At 50.2% G+C, this 16398-nt stretch overlaps 1 long non-coding RNA gene across 1 annotated transcript; it reads right to left on the reverse strand.

The window, feature by feature from the left end:
- Positions 1-30: 30 nt before the first annotated feature.
- LOC132248619 (uncharacterized) lies at positions 31-10709 on the reverse strand. The gene is made up of 6 exons (XR_009459927.1): positions 10426-10709; positions 6591-8500; positions 5847-6001; positions 4633-4704; positions 1192-4169; positions 31-616 (listed from the first exon to the last, which is right to left on the reverse strand). It is a non-coding gene; the product is annotated as an uncharacterized LOC132248619 (long non-coding RNA).
- Positions 10710-16398: the final 5689 nt, after the last annotated feature.

The raw sequence follows: 16398 nt of genomic DNA on the forward strand, positions 1-16398 counted from the left end.
CCTTCCCAGCTGAACAGCACATTGCCCGCACCCTAGCGCCTCCAGCACTGCCCCCCGGACCAGTTTCCTCCTGTGTGACACACGGGCACAGAGCAGGCAGCTGCACTCTGGGCAGGGAAGGGATTTGTGTGACAGCAATGACCTCTCGTGGCCTCTTCCGTGTGCAACGGGTTGGTCATCTTTCTCTGAAGATGGACTGGAGCAGACAGGGCAACATGGGCCTGGACAGGACCTCCTGGCTCGTGCCCACACCCTTCCCAGTACAGGCAATCCCACATATCAGCCCATGCTGAAATCTGTCAATCTGCTTCTTCAAATGAGTTGTTCCCTCCCACGGGGAACCTGCTCCAGAGCCTCCTGCTCTGATGATTACAACCCTTCTTCTCAGCTTCAGCCTGTTTCTATGTGGGACTCCTATTTACTCACTTTTTCTGGAGCTGGCACTGTTCTTTTCTTTTGCGTGGCTCTTGGCTCTCTCGGATGTAATTGCAGAGAGCAGTCATCTCCACTCTCGGTCTGCTTCTCATGAGGTAGGACAAGGCAGTTCCTTTACTCTCCTCTCGTACAGCGGGCTCCCCATTTCTCTGTTCATCCCAGGAAGGTCTGCAAAAGTAATCTGCAGCACGCGGCCTTTGATGAGTTACCCGAGCAGCACGTGAGCAGCACAAGGAGGAGAGGGGTTATGGTGGGAATCCAGACTAGGTCGGCTTCCTGAGCCGAGGAAGTTTCTCGCTGGGACCCTCCAAGTCTCTCTCTGACTCCCGGACCTGAGATCTGTTCCTTCACGCAAATCTGCTCCCTGCTCCCTGGCTGCTGCTGCCTCGACCTCCCCCACTTACTAGAAACATCACAAAATGAGCCCACGTAGTTGTGAATGTAGCACGGTGATGTAGGTTATGTGAAACACCAGGTAGTCAGGTGGAATCACATTTACCCACAGTGTGTGTCTGCTTCTGCTATCTGCCTCTCTCTCGTGCCTTTGTAGAGAACCCACAAACAAGCCCCCAGATTTGGCCGAAGCCCACTGTCCCCCATGACAAACATCTCACAAAGGTGTATTTCCCAGGGCACCGGGGGGTACTTCAACTTTTGTTTAGTTTAGAAACTATCTGAGAGTCCAGCACCCTGCAGTGCCATCATCCACTGATTTTCCTTCCCTCTGACTGAACCTGGAAGACAGAATTTGCTCACCGAGTGTCAGGATGGAAGCACCCGTGACCCAAGATGACGCTCCACATCGCTATGTAGTCATTGTTCTGATTTCCCATCCTCATCAGGACGTCCATGGGGTCCAATGCTTTGTCTACAGAAAGCTCTCACCCTGCAAAGAAGGGCACATGCACCCAAGGGGTCTCAAGAGAAATCAGTTTTGAGTTGAAATGACACCTGATGGAGATTGGTCCTTTACCCGAGATGCCACCCTGAGCTTCTGAACGCTGTGTGAGCAGAGGGGCTCCCAAGCATACAGACCTTGGCAGGCAACAGAGGAGGGGATGAATGAGTCTCCACCACGTACAGCAGAGAACTGCTAAGGGGAAGCACTGACAAGTTGTTTTGCCCCTTGGCAAAGGATGTAATGACAGAGCAGGACAAGATGGGACCCGGCAGACAGCACGAGGAGGACAGTAGAAGAGGAGAGGTCACTCGTTTCTTCCCAAACGAGAATTCCTTTCTCTTTTATGAACCTCTGAGCAGGGATGTGGGACAAAGGCTGGATACAAATGGGATTATGTGTGATTAGGGATGACACTGCATAGTCCTTAATCCGAAACTGGGATTGCCCTTCCTCATCAATGGGTGTGTGGGTTTAGCTCTTTGTTTAAATAAAGGGATTCCCACTGAAGGGGGCACCACACATCTGTCAAGCAATCAGAGGGGAGAAGGCTGCAACCACACATTTTTCCTGAATCTGTGCTGGGTTTGTGTATCACGCATTCCCGTCCTTCATTTGCTAATAGTGGGTGTGGAAAGGTGTCTCTGAACCTTTAGTCCTTTCTACGAAAAGAGAAGAGGAGGAATATATGTTTGACAGTCAAGGGCAGAGAGCTGCTAGGCGGGGAAACAGTGAAAAGCTGCTGTGCCTGTCCAAGAGTACGAGGACAGAGCAGGACAAGGAAGGGCCTGTTAGACTGCGAGTAGCTACTCGAGGGGCTAGCAGAGCTTGCTGACATGCAAACTCGTCATGGAGCACAGATCCAAGCCACACAGAGCCCCGTCGAGCCCAAGGGAGGTTTTTGTCTCAGGTCCTCATCTGACTGTGTCACGCTGACATACCCATAACTACCTCCAATCTTGTAACCTGCACCACACCTGGAAATGGCCTCATCTTCCCCAGGGACATTGGTGGTGGTTAAACAGCGTATGGCGCTGGAGTTGGAAACGGTGAATCGGTCTGGGACTCCATTCCCTTCGATCCCCTCGCTGTGCCAGAGAAATTGTGGGGCCTGGCCCTGGTTTTGTTGGTCCCAGTGGACGCAGCAGTGCCTGTGCTCACCGCTCAGTGTCCGAGAGAGACTGGCAGTGCTGCCCAGAGTCACGGACTTTGCGGGCGCCTGAGTCAGTGGGGGCTGCGAGAGGGAACCTGGGAGAATGACAGGAATTAATCTCATATCCTCACTGAGCCTCTGGTTTTGTGGCAGACAGGGCAGGACCAAAGGGCAAGAAACCAAAAAGAAACACCTGTGGGAAGAGAGCCAGGGATTCATAAAGCCCAGGATGTGGCTGACCCTCCCCTTCGGGGTACCCGAGCAGCGTGTGAGCAGCACGAGGAGGAGCGGTGCCCAGGCCACGGTGGGAATCCAGACTAGCTCGGCTTCCCCAGGCAAACAGGTCTCTGGCTCGGACCCGCGGAGTCTCTCTGAACCCCCCAGAGCTGAGATCAGCCCCTTCACGCAACTCTGCCCCTGCTCCCTGCCCACAGGGGCCAGCGGCTCCCGGCTGAGCTTGGCAGGAGGAACGAGGGTATTCAAGAGGTCAGGAAGTGCAAGCACAGAGGAATTCAGATGTTACCAGGACAAGGGCTGCCTGGGGACCTGCCGGGGGAAGTCAGAGACCATCAGCCCCCTGCCGTGACAGCTCTAATGAATACGTGTGTGCCAGGCCCAGCCTGGACCGGAAATGCCTTCCCCCTGCAGGGGTGTGCTCTGCAGGGCCCAGGGGATGCTAATCCCTCCCTGGCCATTAGACGCCATTTATCACCTTGCACCTGTGGATCCCAGGCACCATCCTTGTCCCAGATGGCTCAACTGCAAGGGCCCAGACGGATCTCCTGGGCATAGGGGTACAGAGAGAGCTACTACAACAGCACTGGTGCTTGGCCTGTCCCCGGCTCAAGGGGGTCTTCCCGGCCAGTACTCGTCCCTTAAATGATATAGTTGTGGGTGGGCCTGTTCTAAGCAGAAGGTTGGACTAGACCAGGTGACCTCTTGAGGTCCCTTTCAGCCATCATTGTCTATGATGGGACAAGCCATGTGTCTTACAGGGAAGCTCTTTCCATCCCCATGCCTCAGCCCAGTCTGTCTGTCCACTGCAATCTCAGGGGTGTCCCTCCTGCCAGTACTGTGAAAGCCCCACTCCTATCGCTTCAGAATAAAAACCATCACGAGCCACTTTTCCTTTATTAAATTTTAATATAATCCACTTAGGTGGAAGCAAAACAAGGCTCAAGCCATTCTCCAGACTGGGGGACAGGGAACCCAGCAATGGGACAAGGATAGTCCTCACTCCTGCCTAAAATAGACCATTCCAGTACAACCCCCTCCCTCCCATTCATATAAATTAAGTCTCTCTCTCCTGGGAAAGCAGCAGATGTAGAAGAACAGCTCTAAAAATAAACAGGTCTTGCATTAGGCCCCCAAAACACATCTTCAAAGTTCAACCCACAACCATGCCTGCGGCCCTGCCCCCTCTACACGGAGGCCTTTGGGTGTGGGTGCTCGTGAAGCTGTGCAGGCAGGTCTCTGAGAGGAGATGAGCAGGTCCTCGAGGAGCCTCCCCAGAGCAAGGTCACTCTCGAGACCAGTTAATGCTGACCTGGCCCGAGGCCTCCAGCACCTCCCACTTGCAGTCGAAGTCGCCGTTGATGTGGCTGATGGACTGCTCCTCCACCACCCAGAGCTGGCAGCTGGTCTGCGTGATCAGTCGTGCATCATGGCTCACGTTGATCACCGCTGTGAAGAGGAGACAGGAGGCAAAGCATGAGTGGAGTGGGAGGCAAAGCAGAGGCCATTTCCATGCTGAAGGAGAATGGAAAGACCCCACGTTTTCCCCATCAGCCACTGTCAGGACAGGGCTGGGCAGTGAAGGGCACGACTGGGACCCAACGGGGACCCTGGCAGGAGGGCACTGCTTGTAGTATACAAACCCTCCCGTGGGACCCACGGGCCCACCCCCAGCCAAGTAACCCTTCTGCTTCCCTGCAGCCCCTTGACAGGAATCCCATCCATGCCAGCCTGGATCTGACCCATGCACCTATTACTACCTTCCTCTGCCTGACAGATGGGACCCATGAGGCCACCCCAGCCCAGTATCGCCATCCACCCTTCAATCCGATCCACGGGCCCAGTATTCCCCCAACCCCGGCCTCCTCTGATCACGGCAGTGGACACCTCCCACCGCGCTGCTTCCACTCACCTCCATGTACGTGCTGACAGCATCACCCAAGGTATCAATTGACTCAATGCACAGATGATTTGTGGGTTCAATCTGGGGAAGTGACAGATCCCAAAAAGAAGCCAGGAGTCCTGAGCCACAGAGCCTTCCTCCCACCCCTTCCACACCCCACTTCCCTCAGCTAGAAACAGGACCCAGGAGTCCTCCCAAACCATGCCCCTCACTATGGCATGCTGGACAGCACTCCTTTCGAAGAGCCAGAGCAGGGCACAACCTGCAAGTCCTGGTCCTCACGCCTGCTCTGCTCTAACGCGCTTCCTTCCCAGAGCAGCGAACCCGACACAGCCCCATTCCCATCCCCTGGGTCCATCAGGCTCCCTGCAGGTCAGCTCAGCAAACATCACATGGGTTTTCTGCCCCCCTGGCTAGGAAAGAAAAGGGCCCTGAGATAAGTGGGGTGAAAGGAGCGTCCAATCCCTCCTCCTTCCCCAAAATGCCAGGATCCAACTCCCCACCCACCTCCCTCCACTAACAGCAGCTCAAGGTCCTGTGCTCCTACCCAGGGCAAGGGCAATGTGCTCCCACCCAGGGCAAGTCTGCGCTCCCCGCCCCAGCTCTCCCCTGCATGGCCGAACCCACAGCGCTCCCAGGGCCACAGCTCCAGCCTCTCCCTGACTTCTTCCTCAGTGGCCAGCCCTCACTCCTGGATTCCCAGCCTGTCTCCCCTTTGCCTCAGCCCTCACATCCTGATCAGCCCCCTGCACCCTCAGGCCCTAGCTCCTCCATACTCACCCTCTCCCCCCTGCCTGGAAGCCCCAGCCCCACACCTGACAGCCTGCACATCTGCATGGTGAGGGCATGGCTCTCAAGGCTGAAGCGCCCCAGGCACTTGTGAGCATCCTGGTAGGGCAGGTGGATTTGTTTCGGGCACGTTTTCCTCAAAATCTGACTTGGTGATCTGGTGCAGAATGACACTAATTCTACAAGGCCGTGAAGTAATGAATCTTGCAGCATTTCATGTTGAGCAAGATAACGGAGAATACCAAAGAGCGGCGGTTCCCCTACTGTAACGCACTTTTTTGATAGTAAAAGGTCTCTCTCTAAAGTACTCTATTGCTCAAATATGATAGTGGATTTACATGATTCTGCTTATACACTTTTAAAATATTACACGTTTATAGCTAGATAGTATCAAGAAAATCCTGAGCCTTACAGTAGAATAGGGTAAGTCCTACCTGGATCTTGTCCATCATCAGGTATGAAAGGCCAGCTTCTTCTTCCTCTTCACCCTCCCCCAAATCTGAACCTCCATCATCTTCATCTTCATCTTCTTTGTACTCTCCTGGTGGACCAGCTTCATCTTCATCTGCTTCATCCTCCTCATCCCCTTCTGAAAGGCAGGTAAATTAATTCCTTACAGCTTTGTTTAAACCTCAAAGGCTTGTTTGTAAACTCATCTTAAATGAGCTTCTGAAATCTGACTCAATTCAGCTACAAAACCTTCTCCAGAAATCTTTAAAAAAAGACAGGACTAGAAGTAACATCCCACTTTTTCCTCTTTCTATAGGAAGAGAAAACACAGAACTGAATGTGCCACAGCATCGAATATGAGTTGATGGGTACAAAAAAAAAAGCAGCTTTTGATACCAGTAATAAAATAACTGCTTTTATATAGTTATATCTCAGTGTAGAGACGTGTACTCATGTTTTCCTAAGTGCAGCTCTCCTTTAGCTGTGCACAGCATCCATGACTACTCTCTTTGCAAGTGCATTGCTCGCCCCCCCACACTACCCAATAGGAGCAGTATGTGATACTGGCCTTCACCTGACACATGTAGCTGATTTGTGCTCCAGCACTTCCACAGTCACTTTAGTCTTCATTTGATATTTAGATACTGACTGAATGACATAACTAATGACTGCATGTTTAGAGAAGTCACCCTCATCATCTTCATCTTTTGAGTTGGGGGCCTCATTACCTTCCTGATCAAATCAATCTAGGTAGGTGATCTCCTGAAGCAGCTCAAAAATCCTTTCCCTGTAATCCTTCAGGTTTGTGATGGCACAGCTGAAGAAGTCCAGGTCTTCAAGTTTTTAAGATTTTGCTGAAAATGAATTAAAATTGCTCACCGAGATGAAATAACTACTTGGTACCTCCAAGTACTGCACTGCTGCCTCCTAAATGTCACTGATATTGCTGGCTACCTCCCACCACCTCTTCTCTGTTGCTGTTTCCCATTGTACAGAGCTCATGTAAGAAGTCTTCGTGCTGACAGTCAACATCCCTTCCCCATAAGATCAGACACTCTCTCTACACTTCCTTTGAAACAGGTTTGACCCACTTTCCATCCCATTAAAATGTGTGTCTTTGCTTCTGGATGCCCCAAAAGTACATGTGTCTTCAGAAATACGATCCTATAATCACCCAGGGAGATGCAAAGCTCTCCCATTCTCTGAGGTCGGCACAGCCAACTGTCCCAGCACCAGTCCTGCCTTGCCTGGTGCACAGACAGCTTTCCATGGCCTGAATGGGGCAGCTGTGGATGTGACGTTAGAGGTAATCCTGCTTAGAGTAGATCTGGGTTCTGCAGTCCATTGTAGTCACGAGTCGGCCTGGGTGAGGAGGAAGCTTTGGAGCCACCTCGGAGATCCGGCCATAGGGTATAATGGGGAATCAATGAAATATCGACAGCTTTGTTGTTTTTTGTCTGATTTGGGTGAAACTTGCAGTGGTGGTAGCCCCTGTTGAGAGCATGAAGCCTGCCACGTTTCAAGAAGATCGGTGCAGGGGCTCAGGGGAACTGCACCCCACATTCTTGGAAGCAAAACTCATGTCACGTGTATGTGTTATGCCACAGCGGGGTGAAAACTGCAGGGCTGGTAGCCTTGCTGAGGCCATGAAGCCTGCCACATTTCAAGACAATTGGTGCAGGGTTTCGGGGGGAACTGCACCTCGAGCTGCTGACAGGCAAAACTCATGCCATGGGTGACAGTGTGTGTGTTAAGGTGCAGCGGGCTGAAAACTGCAGCGATGGTGGCCCCCGCTGCGGCCACGAAGCCTGCCAGCTGTCGAGGAGATCGGTGCAGGGCTTCTGGGCACGGGGGCCTGCACCTCTGGCTGCTGACAGGCAAAACTTGTGACATGGGTGCTTGTGCAACTGTGGCTGTTTTGAGGCATGGGACCTGGGATCACTGCAGGCCTGGCTGTTACCAGTAACCAATTAATCATGATTCCCTCAGGGACCAGCTCAATACACAGCACCAAGAACAATCCACTGCCCCAAGACAGACGCCGTCAGTGCACTTAACAAAAGATGAAGCCTCTTCAGACAATCTACAGGAAAACCGGTCTCAGTTCTGCGCATCTCCATTTGATTTTGTAAGCATGAGTGCCTTGAAGCTGGCCACAACCAAAATGGCTCAGGATTAAAAAGTTAAGAGAAAATGTCAAGATGCCGTTTCACAGACACCTTGTTGTAAAAGGAAGAGGATTGGAAAAAAGAAAATAAAACCCCATAAAGGTTCGCCGTCACTGGCTTCCATGGGACTTTTGGTTTCAAGTCATGCTACAAAGGCAGGGGATGGCATTTTCTGCACCACTGGAGCACCACTCCCAGCACCCAGTTCACAGAGGGAAAGAGCTACCTGGCTGTAGCTGCATGGAGGGCAGGGAGAAGAGCCCTCCTCTGCTCTCGGGCGGCAGGAGGTCCAGGGGACAGACAGACCAGCCACGAGCCAATCTTGTCTCTGATGACTGAGCAGGACCCAGCAGCAATCCCCTTCTTGCCTCTAGCCATTAGGAAGGCCGGTTATGTGGTTGCAAGGGAAGGAGGGGAGGGGGCCATTGCCCCATCATGTGCTCTCTGGGCACAGCTGAAATAACTCTGGGCTGGTGGGGAGGAGAAAGAAAAGGATAATACTAATAATACCACTAATCATCAGAATAATAATCAGAATAATAAAAGATCAAATCCAGAATAAACAGCCCCAAACTCCAGCTAATAAAGAGGCAAATTTTGACAAATGAGGGTTTTTATTCTTTCTGACCACCGGCTGGAGGAAATCAAAGTCAGCTACCCAGATTATGCTTTTTTTTAAATTTAAAGCTAGATTTGGTGCCACTACGACTTGTTTACAACCAAAGTTAAAAATAAATGAAGACCCATCATGCCAGCCATGCCAACACGGGAATGAGGCTGAAGTTGGCTGCTTATTCCCAGTTCCTTATTCCTTAGTCTCGGTCCCCTTTTCAAAGCTAATCTAGACCCAATAAAAGCTTCTTATGAATGAATTACACATCCTGAAGTAAGTTTGTTCATGCCAGGCATCCATCTGACAGCCCCCCAGGCACTGTACTATGTATCTGGGCTTGAATAAGGAATTGGCTTTGGGGCTGTGTTACCTGCCAGCTCTGTGGTCCTGAGGGAGCCCTGGCACCCAGCTTGCTGGATTTACAAAGGACTTTTTCTATTTCCACCCCCTCCACTTACACACACACCTCATCAAAGTGACAGGCAAATCTGGTAACAGCTGGGATCATGGCTGGAAATCTATTTTGGGCCACCCCACACCATCAGGGCCAGGCAAGACACTGGTCATCAATTCAGTCTGTAATCTCAGCCCAAATGCCGGGTCCTTAGTCAAGAGTGTATACTTAGTACCATGGGAATGGGGGGCTGTTAGTTGGCAGCCTGGCAGGAAGAAACCACGCTCTGGTCCGGGCCAGACTGGTCAGTGGTGTCCGGGAGAGTCCCCTGGTGCCACAGAGGCATGGGGTGGGGTGGCCCGAGAAGGATTTCCATCTCTAATCCCAGCCCACAAGAAATTCCTTCCTTGAGCCTGTCTACTTGGTACAGTGGGGATGGGGGAACTGGCCCAAACAGTATTTGCAGCCGTAACCCCAGTCCAAAACCAGGTCCTTATTTGGGTCCATGTACTGAGTACAGTGGGCATGGGGGGCTGTCAGTTGGCAGCTTGGCACGCAAAAACTGCACTTTGGGCCAGGTGAGACTCTGGTTGGGGGGTGTGGGATAGTATCCAGTGCCAGAGGCATGGTGTGGGGTGGCCCAAAGAGGCTTTCCCGTCATCAGCCCAGCCCAAAACCCAGTTCCTTATTCAAGCCCATATACTTAGGACAGTATTTGTGGGGGCTGCCAGTTCAGGGCCTGGCACAGCCAAACCATGTCTTCAGTGGCAGGAAAGCAAGGGGATGTAGCTCAGTGGTAGAGCGCATGCTTTGCATGTATGAGCTTTGGGCTTCTCCCTGATGAGCACCCCTGAACCTTCACTATGCATCCCCAGCCCCCAAAAAAGCAGCCTGAGATTTATTTATTTTTAAAAGGATTTTTACCTCCCCAAAATCTCACCCCCAACACAACCAAGAAATGCATGGAGGGCAAATTGCAGCGGGTGACCCAGACTCAGAGATAACTGAAGGGGAGGGGAAAAGAAAAGAAGTTGTTCACCTCCATCGAGTGCAGAAAACACACCAGCTTTCAAAAACAGGAATGCTACATAGCCAGTCACAATAATTACAATACTATATAAAGAATAATTATGATATAGCAGTACCGCGATAATAGCGATTAGCTGATGCCCAGCCCAGGGTTTCTAGCGCCCATGCAACTGTTTTAGAAGCTGGATGTGCAGAGCGCATTTTGCACGCCCAACAGATTTTAAAAATCATTTCATTAACGTCATGATAATAATGTTAAAAATCATCTTATTAACGTCATGATGATCATGCACCGCTAGAATGAGAAATAACTAGAACAGTAAGCAACATGAACGTTAATTAGCAGTATGTAAACGTACGATAATTAGTGAATAGCCACGTGTAAAAGGTAACACTAAGCACCCGGAGGCGCAGAGGACCGGGGTCCCCGGCCGTCTTGGGACTAGGGTCCGGAGGGAAGGAGAAGGCGGCCCCGGGGCTCCGCGCTGCCTCCCCGGGCGCATCTCGAGCCCCTGCCCGAGCCCGGAGCTGCGCTGCGCCTCCCCCCGCCGCTGCCCCCGGCCGGAGCGCCGCGCTCCTCCGCGCCCGCACAGCGGGTCCCGCCCACCCCGCCTAGGCCACGCCCCCTGGGACGGAGCTCCGCGCTCCTCCGCGGCCGCTCCTGCACTGCGTGTCCCGCGCACGGCGCAGGCGCGCCTTCGCCCAGGCCACGCCCCCCCCGGGCCGGCAGGGAGGGGGCGGGACCAGCGAAGGGGCGGGCATTTAATCTTTCCTTGCCGGCGTTCATTGGCTGGGAGGCGCTGCGCGGGCCGGCAGCCGAGTGGGTGCGATGGACGCCCGTCTGGGCTGAGAGCTTTTAAATACGACTGTATCCGCCATAACGCGCCACGCGGTCGGGGAAGCTTGTTGAGGGAGGTGGTTAGGGCTGTGCACCGGCGGCTCCGGGGCACTGGGCTCCAGGAGCAGTGGCCAAGTGACTTGAGCGTCCCCCAGCCCTGCTGCGGTGGCGCGGCTGTGCGGAGGGCGCTTTCCTTAGTCACCGCTGCGGTTCATTCGTGGATTAAACTCTTTACTCCCGTTAGATGCTGCGGCCCGGGGCGAGGGGGCAGACGACAGTGGCGGTGTCAGCTCTGCACGTGTGATTCGTGAGCTGGGCTGTCGCGTAGGAGCTCAGAGAGTTCAAATCGGTCTGAGCTGTCGGGGTTTCTTCGCCGCAGGAAAAACATTCTTTTCCTTGTCAAAAGTTCAAGTGAAACCAGTGTTTTCTGAGGGGGGCTTCCCGTGAGCCCCAAAGAGGGGCTGCCCTTGAGCTACAGTGTACCCCCGCCGTACAGGGGCTGTTTTGCTTGTGCGTTGCTCAGGGGAAAGCTGCTTTTAAGGGAAGGAGCCATGGCTTCAGCGTACGACCTCTAACACAAGGCGTTGCTATTAATGAGGAACTTGAAGCCATGCCATGAGGCAAATCACAGATAGTACCTGACGCTCTGAGAGGGTTGATTTTTATTAATTTATTTACTATTTTTAAGCATTTCTTTTCAAAACGTGGATTGGAAGTTTTATCTAAACCAGACGGGCCAGAACGTCCTGTTTTCCCCACACGGGCAATGGAGAGTGGCATTCCTGGTAGTGCCAGGGACTAGGACGATCAGAGAACCTAGATGATAAATGCCTTTGAGGTAATGACTGCAAGCGTGTATCGGGTGTAACGGTGAAGCAGCGCAAAGCCTCTAGGGAGAGAGAATATGGTCAGGGTTACCCAAGCAACAAAGCTTGAATGCCAGAAATGAGGAGGCTGCAGTAGGTATTGGGCCATGAAGACCTAGACAGCAGTCAATAATGTGGGTATCAAAGTAAAATAAAAGGTTTTAGTGATTACTCCAAAGAAGGCAGCAGGTTTTGCCATGATGTGATACAAGGGTCTAGAACGGCGGTTCTGAACCTTTTTCAGTTGACGTACCCCTTGGTCTCCGAGTGAGACTTCACGTACCCCCTTTCTATGGGAAATTAATTTTTACGTCAAACTACATGTACTCGTGTATTATAAAAACAGCAAGATACTCATACAAAGACTTCTTCATTTTAAACAAGGTTCATTTATTCAATGCACATAAAAAGTTGTGCAAAAAAACACCACTTGGTGTCAAATGCCAAAACGTGCCCAAACTTATTAGTGCAAACAGTGCTGCTGCTTACTATCAACCAACATTTTAATTCTAGGTGACATTTTCGAGACAGCCACATGCATGTCATGTTCAGCTTTCAGTTTGTTCCTCGCTTTGGTTTTTGCAAAAAGCACTTAAAATCCCGACTCGCAGAGATGCGTTCTGACAAACGGAGCTAGAACTTGGTAAGCTCACTTGGTCCAAGTGGGATATGCCTCCCCAAGTCTGCACCAGAATGGATCCAATTTCGTTGATTCAAAATCGACATGAAGTTTCTGATTATTGCGCAAATCAAGTAGCTCATCTTTTGCCAGGTCGGCATCACTGATTTATTCAAGAGAAGCAGCAAAGAGGCTCCTTACCCAAATGTCAGCTACCGGAGTAGTTGTGATAATTCCTTCTGTGATGACTTTCAGATTTTCAAGATGCATAACAATACTCTCGGGGTATAGGTTGTATTCGTGTTGGTCTTCCTTCATTCCATCCAGGAAGAGCACACACCAATTGCTGAAACGTCCTCAAACCGACAAATGGTTTTTGAACCCAAAAGCTGACTTAAAATTTTTTTTCCATCTATTTAACTTGGTCTAACAGAAGATCAGATTCACCCAAAGAACCGTGTCTGCCTAATAATACTCTCACAAACTGTTGGTTCCCCTGGATGCACTGGATCTAAAGTGATTTCATCGAAGAGGAAAATTGGCCAAGTTACTGGAATCCCTCTTCTTCCCCAGAGAGCCAACTTCTCTTGGAAGCATTTAACTTTTTTGTCCTCCAAGATAGTCACTTCTCCACCTTGGACTGAAATGTTCAACGAGTTTGGACTGAAATGTTCAATGAGTTTAGAATTGTGAACACATCTGCAAGGTACGCCAAACAACCCACAAAGTTGGGACCTATGAAACGCTGAAGCAGAATTGATCCATTTTCATGCAGAAACATTTCAATTAAATCACAAAGTTCAAAAGCTCTTGTCAGAACGTTTTGTGTGGATAACCAGTGTACTTCTGCGTGAAGCAGAAGTACGGTATGTTCAGACCCAATCTCTTCCTTGGCACAGCGCTTTGAACATGCAGTGTTTCAATGCCCTTGCTCTGATCAAGTTGACGGCCTGGATGACAACTTCCAACACGACTTTCAAGTAAGAGGGAGGAGAATGCAATGACTAGAGATCACATTTGGATTCACCTTTTTGACGAGAGCGGTGAACTCTGAATATTTCCCCAGAATAGCAGGAGCACCATCAATACAAATAGCTCCTACAAGGTCCTAGGAAAGGCTGGAAAAAAGGAAAAAAATTAATTCATCATAGCCATAATGTCTGCTGCCTTGGTTGTTTCTTTCAGCAGTTCACAAAAGAGAAATTCTTCTTTGACATGATTCTCATGTGCATATCGAGCAAAAATGAGAAGTTGTGTGAGACAGTTGATTCATCCAACTGCAAGCCAGTTTTACCAGACTTTTCTTGACTTGCTCCACTACTTGTTTGCATATGTCTTCTGACATGTCCTTGATTCAGTCGTGAATGGTGTTGTATCTGTGCTATTTTTAGATGTGCATCTTTACCAGACATCAGCGTGGCCATTTCCATGGCACGGTTTCACCAGGGTCTCTGCGATGGTATACAGCTTTTTTTTCTGTGGCCATCCTTAATGCCACGCGATAACTTGCCTCCAGCGCTGGCTTCTGAGGAGTAAATCCATGATCGGAGAGTGTGCTCGTTTCAAGTTGTGATCGCTTGATTTTTAATAAAGCTTCTGGGTCTTTAGTATTTTCGGAGTGAACAGTCTGAAGGTGCTCTTTAAGTTCAGATGGCTTCATATATCCATTGCAAAGTACCTCTTGAGCGAAGGAAGCATTGTGGCTTCTGAAAATCATCTGTATCAAGCATAAACGTAAAGCCGAACTGCACATGCAGATCCTAGTAATAACACTTCTTTGACATGATAAACGAAGCAAGAATTCAGTCCTTGAAAACTAGTGCAAAGTAAAACCCTTAAAATATACATCATAGGTTGGTAACAATTTAAAATTGAACAAAGGTACTTACCAAAATGAAAGGAAAAAGCAGATGCATACTGTTACTTGTGTGGAACTGCCGCGTGCATAAAAAAAATGACGTAAAAAACTCAAATGTGAACACAACAACTTCAAATGCACAACTATGTTCACAGACTTAACTGTACACGACTGAGTGATGGGTGTTTGGAGCAACGTTTCTGGTGCAAGGTTGAGGCATGGAGCAGGAATAGGATATCTGGTTTCCATGCGCATGTGCATTTTAACGACACTAAAGCCCCAGCAATTTCAAATTGTCAGGACATTTTTTAGGCCCTTCGACCTGTGTTAGACGGTGTATGAAATATATCTCACGTACCCCCGATGAGGCTTCATGTACCCCTCGGGGGTACATGTAACCTGGTTCAGAACCGCTGGTCTAGAACTTGATTCTCAATCGGGGGCCGCAGCAAACCCAATTCACAAGAAAAAACTAGAGGTTTCAAATGGGGATCTGTAGTATTAAAAACAGCTCTGCCCTATCTGTGGCAATTGATCTTTTTGAGCTCTTCGCAACAGAAAAATTATTCTTCCTTATGTCAAAAAATGAGCGAAAATTAATCGCTGGCATTCTCCATGGGAGGCCTTGAGTCTAATGGCCAGTACTTGGGCTTGTGGTGTGTGAGGTACTTCAAATTGAGACAGGAGATGGGGAGTTTACAGATCTTCCAAGCAAACTTTTTAGACATTCCTGCAAGCTAGCTCGTGGTATCATACCCCGTGATGGCATGAAAACCTAGCAGTCCGTCCCCACACACAACAAACTGGGATCCTGCACTGAACAGTAGGGTTTTTTTACATTTTATACACCTTGGTTCATGCCTGTTAACATTTACTCCACCTTGGTTCCTCCTTTGTTCCACCCATATCTCCTCCTATCTCAAGCTCCGCTTCTGTTTACTTCATTAGCATGCAATTACCTATGCATTTCATGTATTTACATTCTTGAGAAAAGCTGCTCACAGCAATACGTGTTGCCAAACAGTGCAGTGAACCGAAGTGCATGATTCAAGAGATTTGGGAAAGAGTGCCATGGAACATATTGAGTAGAAAATGTCACTAGGTCACGTTCTGCAAATGCTCTCTTCAAGGCACCGTTATTTGGGATGTCAATTAGTGCCATTTGGAACGTGTCAGGAGCATGGGTGGCATCCGCTCCAAATGGATCTGCAAACAGCTTCAGCTCATAGCTGTGTTCCCTGAAATCCACACATCTTTGTTTGAATTCATCCAGCAGACGGCAAAATCTTGCACAGCCCCACTAACTAAATAGATAGCCTGCATTAACTCAGATGCGTGATCAAAGGCTACCATGCCACCATATGCTCGAAGAGATTTCTCTGATATTGCTCTATCCTGTGCCATATTCCAGACCTACTCCTTGTAACCAATACATTTCTCCTGTGTACCTAGCATGGGAGACTTGTTGGGGGAGGGTGTAGTTTATGCCTTGGGATCCCCTTGGTTTGGCTGAGTAAGGGAGACCACTCTTTCTGCTTCAGACAGGGAGGCACCCCAAGTTCTTGCAGTGGATCAAATACCCTCAAAGATTACTAGGCCTTTGTTTCCCATGGGACATAGGGCCAAGATCAGTCCAGATCGAGAATGGTGGCTTCATTTCCCCGAGCCTTGCAGGCATGGTCCAGGAGTGGGGGTGCCTGGATGTGAGGTCCCTCCAGGAGGGCACTTAGAGCCTGGAAGGTGGTCAGGCTCAGTGAGGTGGGTGGCTCAACGCAGGAGCACTAGCTACTGGCCCACCACGTGTCATGGTAGCTGTGGGATCCGACAACCTGTGTCTTGAAGGCATCATTTGGGGAAGGAAACAGAGTCACTGGAAACCCTTGAGCAAACAGTCTCTCATTTGGCATTGGGTCAAGTGGTCAGTGTAGATAGCTGGGGTGGCTGACGAGTATGACCACATGACTGCGGTCAACTTGAAAGAGGTGATGAAAGAGAGAGGAGGGAGCAGAAGAGAGAAGACCTGATTCAGATCCTGTATGATGATGACCAGGCTGCAAAATCACCTCCGCACGTGCATGCAGAACCCGAGGGGCCATCCTCTGAGTGGGACTTGTGCAACTACCAGCTGCAGTTGGAAGCTGAGGAGTGCAA

This window comes from Alligator mississippiensis, chromosome 1 (genome assembly GCF_030867095.1).
Source record: "Alligator mississippiensis isolate rAllMis1 chromosome 1, rAllMis1, whole genome shotgun sequence".
NCBI classification, from domain to species: domain Eukaryota; kingdom Metazoa; phylum Chordata; order Crocodylia; family Alligatoridae; genus Alligator; species Alligator mississippiensis.